This window comes from Pteropus vampyrus, unplaced genomic scaffold (genome assembly GCF_000151845.1).
Source record: "Pteropus vampyrus isolate Shadow unplaced genomic scaffold, Pvam_2.0 Scaffold273, whole genome shotgun sequence".
Lineage (NCBI taxonomy): Eukaryota > Metazoa > Chordata > Mammalia > Chiroptera > Pteropodidae > Pteropus > Pteropus vampyrus.
In genome coordinates, this window is record NW_011889054.1 from 1,350,142 (window position 1) to 1,354,747 (window position 4,606).

Sequence of the window (4,606 nt, forward strand, 5' to 3'; positions counted from 1 at the left end):
AAGTCTTGCTGTTGTCTTAAACTCAATGATTTCACACATTTATATGACTTATTTGAACCCTGAAGGAATTTGAGTTTGTAATCCCTAGTTGCATAATAGCAGAGGGCATCAGAGAGTGTACCATGCTAAAAGCAGTAGAGGAAAAACAAAAAGACGCATAGTGAGAAACGAGAAGAAACGTGGGGCCAAGGAATGAGAACATATGATAATAAAATGTTGTGGAGTAGAGCTGGCCATTGGTTTTAGAGATTAATTCATACATATCACTCTCCTTGATGGGCAAAGTGGCAAAGATGAAAAACCTTCTAGTGTACTAGAGACCCAGGCCCACCTCTTGGGAAGGAGAAGGACACTAATGCTCATTTAGTATCTATTTCTATTATATGGTAGGCACTTGAGTGGGTAGTTTACATCTACAAATGTTATTTAATATTTTTAAGTACCCACTGAGCTAGGTCTGAGTATTATGGGATAGGACAGATGACCTAATCAATGATAAGGAGATAGCAATGAGGCTTTTAGCAGAGAATCCCTGCAGTTTTTTCTTTCTCACCTTTGGGAACCTATATTTTGATCTTGGCTCTCAAAGATTTTGGTGCAAAGAAATTTATCAGTTGGAGCCACAAACTCCAGTACTTGCTGGAGGCTGGCAGGCAAAGTGAATAGGTGAGCTTGTCCAGAATGAGGCAATGAGAGGTGGAGACTGATGACATAGAGAATCCTTGCTCCCTCAGCAGGTGGCTGCTGTGGCCAGGGAGAACTATAGAACTAGTGTTTCCAGATGTCTAAATTTTCAAGAGAAGCTGGGTATGTCATTAAATGTAAGAGATATAGTGAAATCTGATATTTACATGTTGGCACTCAATTTAAGAATACTTGCGGATCAAAAGAAACACATTTGGGCTACAAGTTAATTTCCAAAACTGCTGATGGCTGGGACCACTGTCCCACTTTAAGAAGGCAGGTTTGAGTGCTTGCTTCGGCATCACATAAAGTAAAATTGGAATGATATAGAGAAGAATAGCATGGCCCCTGCGCAAGAAGGCAGGTTTGAGAACTTGGGGAGCCATTCATGTCCTTGAGACTAGCATGGATTTGTTAAACATTGAAGAGCTCGCTATCAGGCAGCTCTGAGCAGGGGAGGCCTGAAGCCCACACTTCTGAAGTCAATAGAAGTTTGCACAGAGTTGCTAGAACTCTTGTTACCATAGATATTTCCTGCTTGCTACTTCAGCTAGTTTCAGAAAACCAGGCTGGCTTCAGCCTTCAAATGTGGCCCTTGAAGTACTTCTATAGACTTTTTGGTTGTCACCTAGTATCACTTCAGACTTGCAAACAGCAAAGGCACTGGCTGTTGCCACCTGCTAGCACCATACATTTAGTCATCAGTAATCGATGAGGTGTTTGATTTTTGATTTGGGAGGAAAGGAACAAAAGGAGAGGAAATGGTAAGTTGAACACACCCACTTCTGATGGTTTCAATTTATGATGCTGGCTTTACATCATCACCAACCTCATCAGAAAGTTTTTGTTCAGCTTGTATTATTGTCATAGCAGAGGACATGAAAGAGTTAAATACTTAATTCTCCCTGAAGTGAAAACTCACAGCCCCAGGGATATTCCCTCGAATAATATAGGTTGTAGCTATTAGGTGTTTACTATTTTGTTGTTTTTTTTTTTTTTTAGCAATGAGTGATGGGTGGGGACAGGATGCTGAATTTGTTCTCTCGTGGCAAGGGCCTGGGAGAATTCTACAATCCTTTCCATTATCATTGCATGGTGCCCAAAAGAGGGCTTTTGTGACACTCATTTTGTGGAAGGTTTACTATTTAACACAAGATTTTCCTAGTAGTTTTCTCTGTACAATATTTGTAGATTCTTAACTGTTTAACAAAACATTCAGATTTCCTTCTTTAGTTTTAGTTTAGTTCTTCTTAACAAATCTTTTGATGTGTCTTTAGGAAGCTCAAATTAAAAGGATCGCAGTGGTGCAGTTAAAGATAGTTATCTCAGGCTAGGTGGACCCAGATAATAAGTGGAGTTTCCTACAGCCTGAATGAGCAAAAGCCCTCCACAGAACACTGCCTGAGCCAGACCTCTTTCTTTTTGCCTGTGTCCCTTGTTGCAAGTGGTTACTGTACTTAATAAATTTTGCAGATGTGGCCACTGCGCTGTTATATCTGATGAGCAGAGACAGACACATACACATCTGTTTAAATAAGGCAGTAAATAGGCCCTTCCACTTTATATGAGATGAGGAGTAGGGAGCCTGGGACTGGTATGTTCAGAGTTTGGCAAGAAATATTTTTCTCAATAGGCGTTAAGCAAATTAGTTTCTTGGAGCAGAGAGGATTTCAGAAGCTCTTAAAAAAAAGCTGAGCAATGAAAATGAAAGGATGTTCCTTTCATTTTATGGAATTTATCCATCCATTTAACTAATATTTACTGAGTTCCTGCAGTATTTACTGATCAATCATGAATTTATTGAGATGATGCCAGCATAGTGCTGAATTATAATCCATTCACCACTGATTAACCACTCTACACCTGACTTTCTTTCAAGGCCATCACCCTTCTTTTTGATCCCAGCCCACTCTGTCCCTGTACTGCGTCTAGGCCAGTCCGTGTATCCACTGTCTTACTCATTCTGTGAGTTCCCCTCCAGTGTCACAAGGGTCGCCTAAAGAGGGCTCTGATATTAGCTTGCTGTGCCCTGTCAGTTCGAATCAAGTCACAGCCACTCAAGCCCACCCCATGGGCAAGCACTTGACAGCTCTCCTTGTCAGCCCATCGCTGAAAGGCAGGCAGCAGCAGCGAGTGGGAACCAGTTAATTAGCAGTGACGACTACCAGGTTGGGATTTTTTGTTTAATGCTTAGTTAATTTCACAGTAATTGAATTTAGACTCAGCTTACAGAGACTGGGGTGAAAGGTTCTGTGTCAAGGCCCAGCATTCTCTAGCAGGAGAATAAAAAATGCTATTGTTCTGAGGCCTGCTTGGCCTCCTCTCATGAATTCTGTCAACACTTGGAACCCTAGAGTTTCCCATAGAAAGACTTTTAGGTGCAGGCAAGGCAATCGGCGTGCTCCTGGTTCTTTCCCAGTATGAGGGGTGGGTGTCAGAATTGATGGAATCTGTATATCTGTGCAAGGAGGAAGCTGCATCTTGAGTGATTTCTAGGTACTGGTCACAGGGGTGGGCTCATCACACACATTCTCTCATTTCTTCTCACACCATCCTTGTAGGGTAGATATTGTTATTTTCATTATCGAGGTGAGAAGGATGAGGCTCAGAGACACTGAGTAACTTACCAATATCACAAGAAGTAGGTCCAGGATTTGATCTTGGATTCTTCTGACTCCTACACTCAAACTCCTTCCATGGTTTCAGAAGAGGAAAGAGAAGCTAGAGAAGTTCAGTTTTTCTATCTCTTATGCAAAAAGTGGTGCTTAGAGTTTTGATTTTAATAGGGACTGCTACCAAGTGTGAAGATAGATCATGAGTAATACTTTTCTTGGCCAATCTACTCTTTTCCTGATGCATGATGACATTCTTTCAGTGAAGCCAGTATGCTCATATTCCTTGTTTCGAGATTCTATATTCTGTCAATATATCCAATATATTAATTGGAAATATTTTAGTTGCCACCAACAGAAACCCAACTAAATAAAGCTTGAGTTTAAAATGAAGGATCCACTTATATGGCTGGGAAAACCGCCAGGATGGTACACAAACTTGAAAGATGAACTGAAAGAGTTTTAGCCGTGGGACCTGGAGTCATGGACGTGAAGCCTAGCTATGCGACTGTCTCTCTTCTCTGTTAGAATCTGATTTCACGTGTTGTTATGGACTGAATATGTGTGGAGTTGGAACCTCTGAGGAAGTAACTAAGGTTAAATAAGGTCGTAAGGGTGGGGCCTGATCATCATAGCATTAATATCCCTATAAGAAGAGACACCAGAGCATGTGTGCGTGCATGTGTGTTCCCCTGCCCGCTGCACTCACAAAGAAGAGGCCATATGAGTATAGTGGGATGGCAGCCGTCTATAGGCCAAGAGAAGTAGCTTCTCTCTTGACCTTGGACTTCCCAGCCTCCAGAACTGAGAGAAATAAATGTCTGTTGTTTGAGCCACCCGATCCATGATATTTTGTTATAGCAGCCCAAGAAGACTAACACATTTGTGTTGCTCGCTTCCTCTATCTATAGATAACTTTCCCCCATATAGCCAAGAAAGATGGCCACAAGAACTCCAGGCTGCGGAGATCCCATTTAACGACTTAATTGCAAAGAGATTGTCATCACAAGGTTGTCTGTACAGGATATGGGTATCACACACTCATATCCTGGACCCATCACCGATTGGGGAGGGGGTGAAATAGAAGGTAGATTAGGACTAGTCGGGTCTGTTACCAGAAAAAGGGATGAGAAAACTTTCAGGGTTGGTCAAGAGGTAAAAACAGTAACGACAGTGTACTGTGCCAAGGGAAAAACACTATTTTGTGTCATTATAGAGGAGTAAGCACTGATTTTGGAAACTGCTCAGAATGAACCCAGGACTGGCTGTAGTATCTGTTAATTATAACTGCTGCCTTTCAAGTTAATTGC

The 4,606-nt window shown here is 41.7% G+C and overlaps 1 non-coding gene across 1 annotated transcript; it reads left to right on the forward strand.

Moving 5' to 3' along the window:
• Window positions 1–970: 970 nt before the first annotated feature.
• LOC111729662 lies at window positions 971–1,080 on the forward strand. The gene has a single exon (XR_002776319.1). It is a non-coding gene; the product is annotated as a U6 spliceosomal RNA (small nuclear RNA).
• Window positions 1,081–4,606: the final 3,526 nt, after the last annotated feature.